The following is a 16,832-nucleotide window of genomic DNA, read 5'->3' as shown; positions in this document are numbered from 1 at the left end:
ACTACTAGTTTTAATTAGACACATCCTATCTGTTCTTCTGTGGAATTTCATTTAGTAGTGCATATTTGTTGAACCAAAAGGCCATCAGTGATTCAAAGTATTAGATTGAATTTTGTTCTCAAAAATTCATGTGTAAAACCAATTCATAATTCTTCTTTCAGCCCAAAATTTGGAGTTTTAAAGTCTGTGAAAAATGGTTACAACAGGGCTCTCCTAAACTTCTCCTCAAAAACCACAAACATGCATATATGCGTGTGTATATATATGCACAAGATCTGAATTATCCATGCTAATAAGCCACAAATTTCCTGTTGACTTGTAGGTGGGAAGAATGTTGAGATTAGGTCCCATATTTAAGGATTTTTTGCATTATTGAACAGGCAGCTTTGTGTCGTGTGTGCAAATGGAGTTCATAGCTTTGAAGCTTTTTTTTTTTTCTAACATTGAGTCTATCTTGCCCTGACTGGAAGTTGTTGAGCAGCCATTCACTAACCAGATCCCACTGCTCATCAGACCTGGGTCTGTTTAACCCTCCTTAAGCAATCTGGTGGTCTTCCACTCCCAGGAGCTCATTGTATTGTTACAAGATTTAGTGCAGAAATCCAAATGGCTTAGCCTATTTCAGTTCAGAAGTTTGGAGCTCAAGAAAACACCAGCCCCAGCTTCCCATTGGCTGAGATTCTAGATGTGCATTATCATGTCCAACTTGAAGCTGTTTTTAAAAATAAGTTCTTTAAATGCAAAAATTGTTGTTGTTGCCGTTATTGTAATGCAATTCGGTGGCAAATAGTTGACATAGAATGTTTTGAATTAAAAATGAAATGTGTGCTGGAAGTCATTTTGATCTACTTTAAATATAGCTGTAATAACCTGTAATTAACTATCATCAGTTTTGGGATTTACTGACTTCAAGTTTTTGTTAATTATTTTGCCTCAGTGAACATTTTCAGGGTCCATTTAGATCAAAGCTCTTTTAAAAAAGAAGAAATAAAGAAAGAGACCATAACAACCTTCCTGTGCTTCAATGAATTTTCAAATTTTGGCTTTCTAAGAAAGACTTTGTTTCTGTGTTTCAAAAACAAACTTGCATTTTCAATTAACCAGTGTGTTTCTCCCTCTCAGGTGGAAGAGCTACAATAAATAATATCAAACAGAAGTGGACTGAAGCCATAAAGAAGGGGATCATTTCATTTATTCAGAGCTGGAGAGGAGGCAAGATGTTGGCATAGCTGTTGAACTAAGAACCTGCTATGCCAACATATTGCCATCTTTCTTGTCTATCAGCAACCATGGTATCCTTTGTATTTGCACTAGCCATTGCCGTGGCTATACATAATGACTCCAATCTCCTCAGTATATCAAGAGGCAAATAATTTGATTGACACCTAACATTTTCTCCTATTTGGTAATTGTGATAAAACTCATTAATAATAGCTAGCATTTGGGTAATGCTTTAAGATTTGCAAATTGCTTTATAAATATTATTTCATTTGATCCTCACAATAATCCTGGGAGGTAGATGCTATTGTTATCTTCATTTTACAGATGAAAAAACTGAAGCAACAGAGGTTAAGTGATTTGCCCAGGATCACACAGTTAATTCAGTGTCTAGACTGACTGGAACTCAGGTCTACCTAACCCCAGGATGAGCATTCTATCAACAGTTCCATCTAACTGCCTTATCTTTATTTCCAAAGTTACTCAGTCTTTTGTTTAAATTTTTAAAAAATGTTTTATATGAGGGCGGCCAGGTGGCTCAGTGAGTAAGAGCACCGGCCCAGTATCAGGATGATCTGGGGATCGAGTCCAGACTCAGATACTTAGCACCACACCCAGAAATAACTGGCCATGTAACCTTGAGAAAGTTACTTAACCCCAATTGCTTAAAAAATGTTTTATAAAGCTTGTTTAAAATTTAGGCTAATATATTAAACTTGCACTAAACTAAATTAACTTATACTGTTTAATATAAGGGAAAGAGTGTTGGACTTGGTAGCAAAAAGTTTGGGCTTAATTCCCATCTCTGACAATTATTAGTTTGTAAACTATGGACAATGTATTCTCTGAACCTGCTTCCCTATTGACAAAATAGCATACTAATTCTTGTACTAACTGCTTCCCAAAGTTGGGAGGAAATTTTATTTAAATATATTACATAATATTATAATATTTTCAGAACATAAAAATATATATATAAATGTGAGGTATTGGTTTCTGTTTTAAATTCAATGTTTCCTAATGAAATAAACATCAGAAGCAAATTACTGATATAGAAGAGAATCATTGCATGCAAATTAACACTCATAGTTATTAATAGCTATAGAGTCATAAGGAGGAAAGTACTTTTCTCTTTTGAGGAGAAGTTGAGTATTTATTATGTCTAACAGACAGCTAATTGGTGCAGTAGATAGAGTATCAGTCCTGGAGATAGGAAGACCTAAGTTCAAACCTAGCCTCGGACACTTACTAGCTGTGTGACCCTGAGCAAGTCACTTAACTGTCTCAGATTTTTCACCTGCAAAATGAGTTGGAAAGGGAAATGGCAAACCCCACTAGTATCTTTGCCATGAAAACCCTCAAAAGAGGTCATAAAGAGTCAGACATGAGTGCACAACATCATTATAATTATAGAACAAGTAAATAGATAAATATCATACATGCTAGAATCTAATAAGTGCCTTAGAAGAATTCAAAATGCTTACAGAGAGGGGACTCAGAATGCCTTACTTAGGAATTGGCATAAACAGCATTACTTTTGCAACAGGTTGACTTTTCCCACCAAAGTTAAAAAAATAAAAAGGTATACATTTTTCATGAAATCTATTCCACTTCATAGTAGTTATATCTCTCTGTTTTAAAATACTATTTCATGTAAGGCCTGTACTCATTTTAATCAGCTACTCTTACTGTCTTAACCATCACATACTTTAGAGGGAAACTGGAGTTGGTTTTAAGTCCAGGAAGACCTGGTTTCATGTCCTGCCTCTGGCACATACTGGCTGTGTGTCCCTGAGTAAGTCATTTAACCTCCTAATATTACAAGCAAAGAAGCAGAGCTTCAGAGAATCTGCTGAACTGAAGAGAAAGAGTGAGTTTCCTCAAGAAATAATTCTCTATACCAATGAAATCACAGGTCCTGACACTATTCTTATCATGTAACTTTGTCATCATATATAGACATGTCATAAATTGTCATCTCCTTAAGGGCAGGAAATGTACCACATTTCTTCTTTACGTTCCCTTCTTCTCCACACAGCTCTAGTTTTATAGGAAGTGGGGTAACCAAAGATTCTAGACTCGAGAATAGGGTCAATAGACTCAAGTATTTCATTATTCTTATTCAGTGGTTTCAGTTGTGTCCAACTCTTTGTAACCCCATTTGAGATTTTCTGGCAAAGATACTGTAGTAGTTTGCCACTTTCTAGCTTTTTGATTTTGGACAAGTCACTTAAACTATAACTGCCTCAGTTTACTCAAATGTCAAGTGGGAATAATAATAGCATTATTTTTCTGGATTGTTTGGAGAATCAAAAAATAATAATAATATTTGTAAAGCACTTAACACAGGGCCTGGCACATAGTAGACAATAAATGCTATTTCCTTCTTCTATGATTTTTCACTCTAAGGGGTAGAAAAAAAATGTATGGAGGTGGGGAGGGTGGATGACATATACACTAATTTAAATAAAAGTGATTTAACTAAGAAAGTACTTAATAATGGGGGAGGGGAAAGGTTAAGGACTAAGGATCAAGGAAGAAGGGTTGCTTCTAACAAAAGACATGGATTCTGACTTGGAGTTGGAGGTAGTACTGGAAACATTATTTAGCCACCTTCCATGTGAAGTAGCAGCATAATTTTTTTCCCTTTAATTACATGAGCTTTCTGGTTTAAATTTGAAATTCTAAATCTAGAGATCCCAGAGAAAATGTAGACCTTTTTCTTTGTACCCAATACTTAGGCCAGTGTCTGGCATATTTTAAGCACTTAATGAATGCCTGCTCATTTAGTAGATGAATTACTTTCATTAGGAAGGGGGCCAGAAGTAAAGGGAAATGAACAGTCATGTCAAACATAGTAGAATTTTAAGGAAAACTTTTCACATTTATATTGAATATTGGAAATGCATTTTACTTGGCTGCTCTGCTTCATATGGAATGTGTGTAAATTGTTAGTTTAAAATAAATTGGCCCTTGGAAAAGGGGGCCACTTTAATACATTCAATAAAACTTGGAAGCTTAGGGTTGTTATAAAGCAGCCCTTCTGGAATTAGCATAAATTTTTGTCATTTTAGGCTAAAAGACCTTTTGACTGGGAAGAAGTCCCAACTTCCTTCCTACTTTTAAATCTTCTCTACTTTTAAATCCACAGTCCAAGATCCTTACACTGGAAACTGTCAGCAAGGAGTTAGACTGAGTCCTCTGCTTGCTTATGGCCAGGCAGGCAATTGATAATCTTGAAAATGAGCCTGCAGAGATGAGATAGATTATTTTAGAGCACGTGTGTGGGGAGGGGGGGAAGGTGGGGGTGGATTAAAGGGACTATAAACTCTAACCAACTAGAGAGGGAATCAGCAGTTAAAATACAAATGAGGGAGAAGCTAAAAGAGCTAAGGAAGCAAATATAATTAGTGGTTGACCACAAACTATTGAGAAAAAAAAGAAAAATATTTTTATAAATGAATATAAAATGATCACAGCAGAATCTTTAGAAGATTTTTTTCTGGTGTTAACATGGTAGAAAAATGAGATTTTTTAAAATTCAACAATAATTTTAAATAATGTGAGTACTTGTATTATGTTACCATCAAGCATCAAATTTTTACATGTAGTCCAGTCTTAGGTCAGAAGATTTAAGGCAGCATTTTTCTTTCCTGTCTAGCCATTTAATAACCCCTGTGTTATTATTCCATTCTTTGTTTTCTCAGTTCTCTTAAGCTACTGGTTTCAAAGGTTTTGAGGCTGGCTCTGGATCTCCCTACTTCTATTTGATGACACCTTTCCTGTGTTTCTGTTTTTATTCAATTACATTATAAAGACCAACAGGGAAGAAACATAACTAATCTAGAACTGGAAGGTCACTCAGAAGTATTTGATCACAACTCCCTCATTTCATAGATGAGAGAACAGAGGTACAGAGAAGTCAAGCAACTTATCCTAGGTCACACAGCTGGCCAATTGTAACAGCAATGCTACTTGCAACTTCTATGGAGTGCAAGACCAACAAACCAGCACACAGGAGGCCTGCCAGCACAGGCTCTTTGATCTGCTTTTCTAAAGGAAAGCAACTTAAAAAGGGTCATCATTCTTTAGTGAAACATACATACTTGTGTGTGTATATGCATATGTAAATGTATATGTGCATATGTAAATGTATATATGCACATATAGATGTATATGTGCAAATGTATATATGCATATATACATGTATATATGTGTGTATACACACACACATATAATTCACTTAATTCAGGGGGGAAAGTCAGCACCCTGAACTTCAGAAAATACAAACAGAAATTACAAGCAGACAAAAAATACTGACCTGAGAAAATAACACAATTCAACAGATCAACAGACAGGGCTTTTAGATGTCTGACCATAATATACATACACAGTTTAGTTAGTTCCCAGAGGAAAAAGCATCAAGATCTGGGTTTTCAAAGCTGCAGGGGCTCAATGGCTGCCCAGAGTCTCATCTGGCCAAATCACACGATTCTTCCCATGAGTGAGCCCCAAAGCAAAACCTCTCCTCAGAGTATATATAGCCTTCTTCAGGGTCAGAGGACATCACAACCTTCATGACCCACTGCCTAATTACAAAGTAACAAAAGATGTGGACCCTCCTGTAAAACAAACCTCCCCTAAGCAAGCTTCTCCTGTTGGGTTCCACTTGTGGCCTATTAAGGGGCAGGGAAAATCTTCAAATTCCCTTACCATTATACCAGTGGAAGAACTAGGGTTCAAAACTATGTGTTGTTGTCGTTGTTCGATTGTGTCTAACTCTGTGACCCCATGGACCACTGCATGCTAATACTGTCCATGGGGTTTTCTTGGCAAAGATACTGGAATGGTTTGTCCTTTCCTTTTCCAGTGAATTAAGGCAAACAGAGGTTAAATGACTTGCCCAGGATCACATAGCTAGTAAGTATCTGAGGCCATGTTTGAACTCAGCTCTTCCTGACTCCATGCCCAGTGTCCTATTTACTGAGCCATCTAACTGCCTCTTGAACCAGGTGCTCTCACTCAAAATCCAGCAGTCTACACTGTCTTTTCACTCATTCCCTGCAAGCTGAGGGTTTTCTAACTAGATTGCCCTTCTCCATCACTATGAAATCGTAGGACTTAGAACTGGGAGAGACTTTTGATGTGCAATAATTGAAACTTGAATTTATAAACATCTTTTAGATTTGCCAGGCACTTTTCCTTACAACTCAGTGGTGAGGCAGTGCAGGTATCATTGCTGCCATTTTCCTTACATGAGCTATTCACTCAGTATCACACAGATAATGTCAGAGCAAGTGAGTCCAGAACTCTCCCGGATCCCATCATCTCATGAAGTGTTGGTTACTACATTATTCCTCCTCCTTCAGACTCTTTATTTAATTACCATAATTCTTAGTACAAATTTACCTTGAAATTATATTTATTTCACATATTTTGTGGGGCTTTTTTCACATTTCACACTTCATTAGAGTGCAAACTTCTTACAGGCAAGAACAGTTTATATATATTTCCAGCATTTAACACATAGTTGGTACATATCAATAATAGCTAACACGTATATAGTAACTTAAGGTTTGCAAAGTATTTTCCATGTATTATCTCATTTGATTCTCTCAACAATTCAGTGAGGTAAATGCAATATTATTCTATTTTACATATGAGAAAACTAATGATTACAGAACTTATGTGCCTTGCCCTGGGTCACAAAACTAAGGAATATGCAAGGCCAGATTTGAACTCAAGTCTTTCTGATTGCCCAGCACATTATATACTGTGCAACCTAGCTGTCTAATGATAATTGCATGCTTAATTGTATCAGGTTCAAGATCATCTAATCCAATACCCTCATTTTACAGGGGAGGAAACTGAGGTCTATAGATATGAAATAACTTGCCAAAGATCACAAAGGTAGTAGCTAGGATTTGGATTGAAAGCCACTCCTTCCAAACCTAGTGATCTTTCCATTATACAGTCATTATTATTATTATACTACAGTGACAATGCACATTCACAGGTGTATAATTCTGTTCCTACCTCCAAACTAACAAAATTTCAGAAACATTAAAATAACTGAATGCCATTTTCTCATAAACTTAAATTGTCAATATTTCCGTTTCTATTTGTCTAGCCTCTTTTCATAAGGTACCTCACCCTTCTGGCCAATTCTCTGGTTCTTTGATCCATTTACAAATTGAAGCTTCTTTTTCATCTCAATAAGTCTCAAAGATCATGGTCTGTATCTTCCCAAGGGGTCTGTTTACATATGCTTATCATGAATACTGCAAAGTATTGATGACTAAATGTCCCATGAAATGATCATTTCTTGTTACCTTGGGTCACCTATGGAACCAGCTTTCTCTACTCCCCGTTACCAAGGAAAACCTGCACTTCTATTTAGCTATGACACATTTTTCCTCAGGTTTCATTTATAATGAGGTTATCTAAATGAATGTGCTTCACTCACCCTAACATGTAGTTGCATTTTGAATACCAATAGTTTGTATTTTTAAATTAAAGTTTATAGAAAGTCTGAAAGTCACCACCCTTCTCACTCTCCAAAACAAAAATAACACCACCTTTTTTCACCAAAAAAACCCCCAAACTTTTAATATTTAGTTCTCAATCACAAATCATAGCTAAGAAAATAAGAATTAAGTAGAAATCATTCTATAAAGAAGAATTTTTCTTTCTCCTAAGATATCAAAATTTTGAGAAACATTGACTTATATCTGTAAAGCTTTTTCACATTTTATCCACTCATATTGGCTATGCCAATGCAAACATGAACAAAAACATCCAGACAGTATGTGTGAGTGTGATCTGAAATCCTTATTCTTACATCCAGGATGAATTAAATGGGTCTGTGCCATCTCCTCTACAACAGTACTATTTTCTTCAATGAGTATTTTCCTTTACTCTACCATCTTTGCTCCACTCCCCAGAATTGATGTCTTAAAGCAGAATAACTGTCACCACACCGTTGATCTACAACAATGACACTAATATTTTTCCAGGTACCACTTCCATGCCCCAACTGGATGTCACTCTTCTCTGCCTACTCTTGCTAAGGAATTTCAACAGCATCCTTGGATATCAGGATTGAGAAGCGATCCCTTTCACTTTTCCATTATTCGTACATGTCCAAAGACAACAAGAGCTATAATAATCAGTATAATTGTTGTTGGCCTGGGGGAGGGTAGAAGGGATAATATCCTAGTGCCCTTAGGAAATGGCTCAAGAAAACAAATCAGGCTAGTGAGGGGCTAGTGTCAATATACTATTGTTTTTATTGAAAGTTCACTTGTTAAGGGCGGCCAGGTAGCACAGCGAGTAAGAGCACCGGCTCCACTGTTGGGATAACTGGAGATCGAATCCGGGCTCAGACACTTAGCACCCACCCATAAACACCTGGCCGTGTAACCTTGAGCAAGTTACTTAACCCCCATTGCTTAGGGGCGGCCTGGTGGCTCAGCGAGTAAGAGCACCGGCTCCAGTGTCGGGATGACCTGGATCAAATCTGGGCTCAGATACTCGGCACACACCCAGAAATAACTGGCCATGTAACCTTGAGCAAGTTACTTAACCCCGATTGCTTTAAAAAAAAAAAAAAAAGAAAGTTCACTTGTTACAAAATCTGCCCTCTTGCTTCTGTCATTGATGTTTAAGCTTGCAAGTATAAGAGCAATAAGAACAAACTTTGTGTGTGACAGGAATGTGGAAGAGCCTGCAAATCCATGTTCTCACCCTGTAGTGTAAGTCTTGCATGGTAAAGTGCTTGGTGTCAAGCCAGAGTGTGACTAGAACTGACAGATCAAATGAAAAAAATATATGATCGTATTTCCCCATCCCCCCAAAAGATTTAAACAGGAGATGCTTAGGTTGGGGCGGGTGCCAAAATTGTACTCCATGGCTGGGATAAGATGAATGTCACTGATACTAAGGTGAGATCAAGAACTTGGGACCTTCCATAGAAAAAGGCGACTGGAGTCTTACAACTACCTAAGTCATTCAGGGTAGAATTGTGAAGTTAATAGAGCTAAGAATGTGTTGGCTGTCTTTAAGGCATATTAGATAGGGGTTATCAGGAATGTGGAGGAGCTCTGAAGGAAAACAGCTAAGAAGTCAAATAGTAGCAGAAAATCAGTAAATGTCAGCTTCAGAGGTAGAAGAGACAAACGACAGAGCTTCTAATAGACAACTATGCAGCTGTCTTGAACAGAGGACAAAAGATAATTTTGCCAGATACTATTGGAATGGAAAATGGAAGTTAAAAGTTGAAGTATGAACTCGATTTCCTGCATGTTGGCATCTATAGGGCATTTGGATAGGCTCCCATCTTGCTGGCCTTTTTTAAAATTCATATTTGCCAACATGAGTATTTCTTGTAATGATTGTTCTGCAGCAGCTTTCATGTAAATCATTCTTTGTATTTGGATCTCAAACTCCATAAAGCTGAATATGACCAAGCACTCAGACTTTGTCACTCAGCAAATACATTTATCTCTGGACTGTGTAAGGTACTAGTCACACTATGTGATTTCTGATGATTAGGTAGGCAGTATTGATTTTATTCAGCTTTATCACTTGCTAATTGTTAAGAACCTTGAAAAATGCAGTAAAGATTAGAAAGTCAAAGAGCAAAGGTTTCTACTCTGGTATTATAAAATGCAAACTGTAAAGTTGAATGATTATTTTTCAGTTTGTCTCAAGGGTTGACACCATGAAGAAAGCAAACAACTGGAATTCAATCTGAAAACTCAGCCTAGGGGGAGGCTAGGTGGCACAGTGAATAGAGCACTAGCCCTGGAGTCAGGAGGACCTGAGTTCAAATTTGACCTCAGACACTTAACACATACACACACACACACACACACACACACAAAACTAGTCATGTGACTTTGGGCAAGTCACTTAACCCCAATTGCCCTTAAAAAAAAAAAGAAAAGAAAAACACAATTTGTTAAGGGGTGGCTAGGTGGCACAGTGAGTGGAGCACCGGCCCCGGAGTCAGGAGTACCTGAGTTCAAATCAAGCCTCAGACACTTAACACAAAAACTAGCCATGTGACCTTGGGCAAGTCACTTAACCCCAACTGCCCTCCAAAAAGCAAAACAAGAAAAAGAAAACTCAGCCTAATGAGACCTAGAATGCTATGACAAATGCAATAGTGATACATTTATTTCTCTATAGTTTCCATTTTAGCCCTTCTACATGGCAAACTCTATTTACTTTGTGAAAGGAAAGCTTAAGTTAGAATTAAGTTGACTAATTATACTTGTCTTCTCAGTGGGTGGAGGAGGTGCTATGTAGAGAGAGGGAGAATTTGAAACTGCAAATAGATATTTCAAATAATTTCTTAAAAAAACAGAAAAATTGTTTGAAGAATCATATATTTGTCTCAAATATGATAGATTACACATTCAGTTTCGAAAATGAGTGTAGGGTGAGTGAAGCATAAATTAGGGGGGAAAATCAGTACTAGATTTAATAAATATGCCAATTGCATACATAGTAGGCTAGATCTTGCTTCCCACGAATATTTCTTTTTTGATAAATATAATTGTAACTCAAGTATCAGTTGAACCCTGACAAAATTTTGGTACAAATTTGGTATTAGGTACAATTTTGTTTTCAACATGGTCGAATTCTAGGTAAATTCTAGAAACATCAGTGAGTATCTTGCTCTTATCTTCCATAAAATCTCTCCAGTTTATGTGTCCCACCCAGGAAAAACAAACAAACAAACAAACTGGAAACTTACATACATGGATACTTTGATTTCTGCCATCCCCCACACACACAAAGGACCCTTGCTTCTCTGAAATAAAATATTAGATATAAGACTGGGTTTTCATCTCCAAATATAAAATCTGGAACAGGTTCATGTCTGAGTCCATAACCATCAGAGAAACTTTACTTTCTAGAGAATGGCAAGCAACTCTCTTCTGGTGGACCTCATCTTCCACCAGGATATGCACAGTTCATAAAACTCTTCCTACCAGCAAAGAGATTAGTCTGTAATGTTCTTCAGTGCACAGATCTCACTCCAGATGTAAGTGAACTTAGATCCATCTTTTCTTCTGCCTTTTCTTGTATAACACAGCAGAGCTTTTACACAGAGGAATATTTACTTCAAAAGATAATCACAGATGTATAAGCATCCTCCCCCCAACACATTAGAGGTATGATCCCTCTTCTCCCTACCCTCCCGGGAAGAGAATTTGGTGCAAAGTTCAGCTCGGTTTCCTTAGAGCACAATCCTAATTGCAAGTCCAAAACCCTCCTTGGGCTTGAGTTCCAGGCTCCCCAGCTTCTAAGGGCTTCCATGCCAAGGTAACTAGCTGTACCCACCTGTCCTTGCAAACCCTAGCTCTAAGGACAGTGTGGCTCAAACTTAAAATCCTGTTCTGTGCAGATCACCTCCAGCACCTGAAACTGAGAACAAACACAGAATAGAAAGAAATAGCCCCAGGCCCATTTCTTGGAGCTGAAGTAAAAGAGGGAGAGCAAAAGAAGGGTCCCTTCCCTCTCACCCATTCAGAAGCTAGGATCACAATTGAAAAGATGGCAGAAAGAGTGGATAGCTGGGCACACTACTTTTAAAAAATCAGACAACCAATCAAGGAGACTACCCCCGCCATCATGGTAGTACCCAGTTATATTTGTCAAAATTTTGATTCTCTTTTCTCTTCGTGCTCCCCTCCCTCTCTCTCTTCTTCCCCTGCCCTCCATTTTGTCAAGGCTCCTTCCTCTTTTCTTTCTAATCAAGGTACCAAGTCCTCTCCTTTTACTCTTGTTGAGGTTCTGAATCCTCTCCTCTTTTTTTTTTAAAGCAATCAGGGTTAAGTAACTTGCTCAAGATTACATGGCCAGTTATTTCTGGGTGTGGTGCTAAGTATCTGAGCCCAGATTTGATCCAGGTCATCCTGACACTGGAGCCGGTGCTCTTACTGGCTGAGCCACCTGGCCACCCCTAAGCAATTGGGGTTAAGTAACTTGCTCAAGGTTACACGGCCAGGTGTTTCTGGGTGGGTGCTAAGTGTCTGAACCCAGATTCGATCCACATGTCATCCCGACACTGGAGCTGGTGCTCTTACTCGCTGTGCTACCTGACCGCCCCAGAATCCTCTCTTCTTATTCTCATCATTCCTCTTGTCTCAAACTCTGCAAACTGTCTTTAAATCTAGCTCTAGTTCCTTCTCTTCTTGAGGTCCATGTGTTATCATGAAGCAATTCTCTATGGACCAAGAGAAAGTCCCTTAGGTACATGTCACTTCTTAGTCATGGATCTTTTCCAAAATTAGCAGGTCAGAAGGACATTACTCCATTAATGACCTTACCACCTCAGTTTATTACTTGTTAAATATTTTTGTTTGCGGGATGGTGGAGGGTGAAGCATTGAACCACTTGTTTACTTCTAGGTCTAAATCCTATGTTCTTTAAAATAAATCCCATCTCTGTCTTAAGCAGATATGACAAAAACATCCTAGATCCTTACAATAAGGGGCATGTCTGAATCCTAGGGTCTAATTTTACTACCTTTTCTCTCTCCCCTTTTTAACTGAAGAAAAACATGAGCAGCATAGAGTACCTTCACTCTTTTCACCAGCCTTTTGCTTGGATAATATTTGTTATATTATTAATGGCATGATTTGATATTACTAGAATGTAGAAATTTTGTTACCTAAGGATCTGCAGGAAGTACTTTTGTTCTGACATCTGGGAAAATCTTAGAAATAGAAGTTGGTGAAATCCCCCAAAATCTGGTCTGATCTGAGGCATCCTGAAAGATTATACTGCCAGAAAATTCATGAGCCACAATTTCTGAAATTTTTACCTTCAGAGATTTCTTTGGAACTTTAAGCTTTTTTTTCTTTCACAGACTTCTACTCAACAATGAAAACCCTTGGGAGACATACATCCTAGGTAAAATCACCTAACACGTTATTATTATAGCTGAGAATAAGCAGTGAGAAAAGGTAAGAAGGCAGTAGGAACTCCTCCTCTTCCCATACCCACTCCCAGTCAAACTTTAAGCTTCATTGAGGTTTCTCCAAGGTGAATCCTAGTGGGAGATAAAGGTTGTCCTTAATTTCAATTTGTAAATAAAAGACTGATTTATGTACAACTTTCCTAGAGTTGTGGGAATGCTTCCTACATTTCAGAGATTAGTCTGTCTTTTTGTCACTTTGGCTATCCAGATAACATACACTTGGAGGTAAAGACCTTCTCAAATGACTGCCCAAGGAATGCATCAAATCCAAAGAGACCCTCTTACTTATTCCTATGACCATGGCCTTATCCGACAAGGCCAAATTGAAAGAACAACCATTTCTTCATTTTTCCTGCAGTTCTCAATAATCCATCTTTCAGCATCTGAGTGGTGAATAGAGAACAGTCATGTTTCTTTCCTTCAGTATACTACAGCCTCCTGCTCTGGAGAGGAGAAGGGGTAAAAGGATAATAGAGGCGGTATTGTCATCAGCTACTCTGGGAAGGAAAAGACACTTGTCCTCTGATTTTTACTGTCCAGAGAGCATTATGTTGCCTTAAGGAGTACATTGGTAAGATGATCTCCTTCGGAGAGATAAGAGACTCCTCTCTACTACAGGGAAGGTAGAAAATGTTTGGGGTCTAAGAATTCTCTGAACCACTGCCAAACACAGATGTCAACTAGAACCTTTTCTTAATATTTATCAAGAAAGTTAGGCCAAGAACTCAGGAAGGGTACTAAGTGAAAGAAGGCTTGTGATTTGCACAACTGAGATAAGCTCACAATGATTAGTGGTACCCCAGAGAGACTATGATGGAATTGAGCTCAGATAGCCAGAGTTTTGTGTTCAGGGCTCACCTGAAAAAAGGGATAAGTTTCTGTCTTTAAATTTCTGTTACAAAGAATTTACTAAAACCATTGCTTGAAATCGTTAGGCTCAGTCCCAAGGAATGCAGACCCTTAATTCATTATGTTGCTGTTTTTTTAATTAACTGAACAGCAACTTCAATATGTTTTGGAAGAAGTCAAGTCAAATGATAAAGCAGAAAGGAATTAAAAAATTGAATGGAGTTGATCCAAGTTGGGAAAGTTTTCAGATGCAGTTCCAAACTCCTAAATCTAAAGCCAGTGTATGGGGGAAGAATGTCAACTGCATTAAAAAAATATTTACAGAAAAAGGCAGTGTGATATAATGGATAGAGAGCTGGTATCAGAGGCAAAAAGACCTGGTCCAAGTCTTGCCTAACTATATAAATGAATAAATAAATGGGATAATAATAGATTTTTACTTAATGTAAAAAAAGTCCTCCCAGTTATAACTTTCTATGAATTATATGTACAAGAGGAATGAGATGCTTCAGGAAGACTTTAAGTGAAGTCTGAATGATTACATGTTGAAAATGATGTAGAAGAGATTCATAGTCAGTTATAGGTTAAATTAGAATATCTGGTCTCTTAGGTCCCTTGCAACACTAAGATTCTTTGATTATACTCAAATAATATTTTATCAGATTACTAAGTTTGTCACATCTTTCTCTGGGGTTTAATTGCCGACCAATATTGTTTTGAAAAGTCTTTCCTAGGAGCTATCAAAAATTATTTGAAAATATTGGGTTTGAATGCATCACTTGAACAATGTAGGAGGTCCATTACTCATACAAAAACTGACTGAAATTTTCTGTGTCATATGGCAAAAGGAGCTTAACTCTCAGGAGTTCAAGGATGCCTCCATTGTCCATCTCTATAAAGAAAAAGGAAATAGATTGTCCTGTGATAATCACTGGGGGCGGGGGATGAGGGGAGGGGGCATTTCTCTCTTAGTCATTGCTGGCAATATTCTTGCCAGAGTCCTCCTTAATAGGCTGATCCTTCACCTGGAAGATGGTCATCTATCTGAGAGCCAGTGTGGCTTCAAAAGGGCGGAGGAATGGTCAATATGGTGTTTGCTGCATGACAAGTCTTAGGAAAAATGCCAGGAGAAGAACAGAGGTCTGTACATAACTTTTGTAGATCTGACCAAGGTCTTTGATACTATCAGTTGTGAGATCTTATGGAAAAATATCTCAAAATTTGGTTGCCCAGAGAAGTTCATCAGCATTGCACGCCAGTTTCATGATGGCTTGCTTGCCTGGGCTCTATGTAATGGACAATGCTCTTGTGCTTTCCTAGTCACTAGTGGAGAGAAACGAGCCTGTGTGCTTTCTCCTTTTAGCTGATTATTTCAGCCATGTTGTCAAATGCTTCCAATGAGTATGAACACAGTATCAATGTCAGCTACCACACTGATGGTAAATTCTTCAACTTGAAAAGACTACAACTAAGACCAAAATGGAGGGAGTGTTGGTATATGATTTTCTGTTTGCAGATGATCGTGCATTCAAGGCAGCCTTTGAAGCTGAGATGCAACAAAGTATGGATTGATTCTCTGATGCTTGTGCTAATTTTGGCATAAAAATTACCACCAAGAAAACACAGGTGCTCCACCAGCCACCACCATACCATCCATCCACTGGTTACAGCAAAATGGAGAAGTTTTGAATGCTGTAGATAAGTTCACTTACCTTTGTAGTATACTTTCGAGGAATGGACACATTGATAATGAGGTTGACTCACACATTGCCAGAGCTAACTCAGTGTTTGGGAGGCTCCGAAGGAAAGTATGGGAGAGAAGAGGTATTAAACTAACTACCAAATTGAAGTCTACAGAGCCATTGTGCTGGCCTCACTGTTGTATGCCTGTGAAACCTGGACAGTCTACCAGCACCATGTCAGGAAACTGAATTGCTTCCATTTGAATTTTCTTCAGAAGATTCTGAAGATCACCTGACAGGGATAAGATGCCAGCCCCTGAGGTTCTTTCTTGAGCTACACCACCAAGCACTCAATCTCTGTTTCAGAGAGTGGAACTCTGATGGGGTGACCATGTCATTCAAATGCAAAATGTATGCTTGCCAAAAAAACTATTTTTTGGAGAATTCACACAGCACAAGCATTCAGAGGTCAGAAGAGATACAAGGACACTTTCTCTCTGAAGAACTTTGGAACTGATTATGTAACATGGGAGACACTGGCATAGGACCACTCAGGATGGCATGCCCACATCAGAGAAGGTGCCATGCTCTATGAGTAAAGCAGAATTGAAACAGCTCAAAAGAAATGCAAGATACACAAATTTCGAAAATCCACCCCAAAAGTTCACACGAATTATTTGTGCCTGATCTGTGATAGAGCATTTGGAGCTCATACTGGTCTGATCAACCATAGTCAGACACTGAAACTTGGCTATACTACAGTGATGCCACTTTGGTGCTCTTTGGGAACAAAGGACGATGACCAACTAACTTGAACATGAGTCAAAGGCTGCCCTGAGTTTGCGAAGATAGTGAGAGTTTCCTGCATCCAAATGATCTGTTGTCATTTCATTGGGGAAAACACTGTCGACCAAGAATACTTCTGTAGGTAGTATCCTTTGTAATCATGTGACTTCTATTGATTCCATCAACAAAGAACCTTTTCTTATATCAATTATCCTTTCTCGGTGATTTTGTTTTAATCTTTTTAAATCGGACATATAGGAATTTAATTCTATATACATTTATTCATAATAGCCAATGAAAGC

At 38.1% G+C, this 16,832-nt stretch overlaps 1 long non-coding RNA gene across 1 annotated transcript in view; it reads left to right on the top strand.

Annotated features, from left to right (window-relative positions):
* Positions 1-12,038, top strand: part of LOC138160761 (uncharacterized) — a 52,329-nt gene extending 40,291 nt beyond the window's left edge. Inside the window, exons 2-3 of the long non-coding RNA XR_011168207.1 lie at positions 1,123-1,292; positions 6,491-12,038. This is a non-coding gene — a long non-coding RNA (uncharacterized lncRNA). The remainder of the gene's footprint in view (positions 1-1,122; positions 1,293-6,490) is intronic.
* Positions 12,039-16,832: the final 4,794 nt, after the last annotated feature.

The sequence above is a fragment of the Petaurus breviceps genome, unplaced genomic scaffold (assembly GCF_028583685.1).
Source record: "Petaurus breviceps papuanus isolate PSGF00001 unplaced genomic scaffold, PetGlider_PUasm1.0 118, whole genome shotgun sequence".
NCBI classification, from domain to species: Eukaryota; Metazoa; Chordata; class Mammalia; order Diprotodontia; family Petauridae; genus Petaurus; species Petaurus breviceps.
This window is presented reverse-complemented; position numbering and strand designations above follow the sequence as displayed.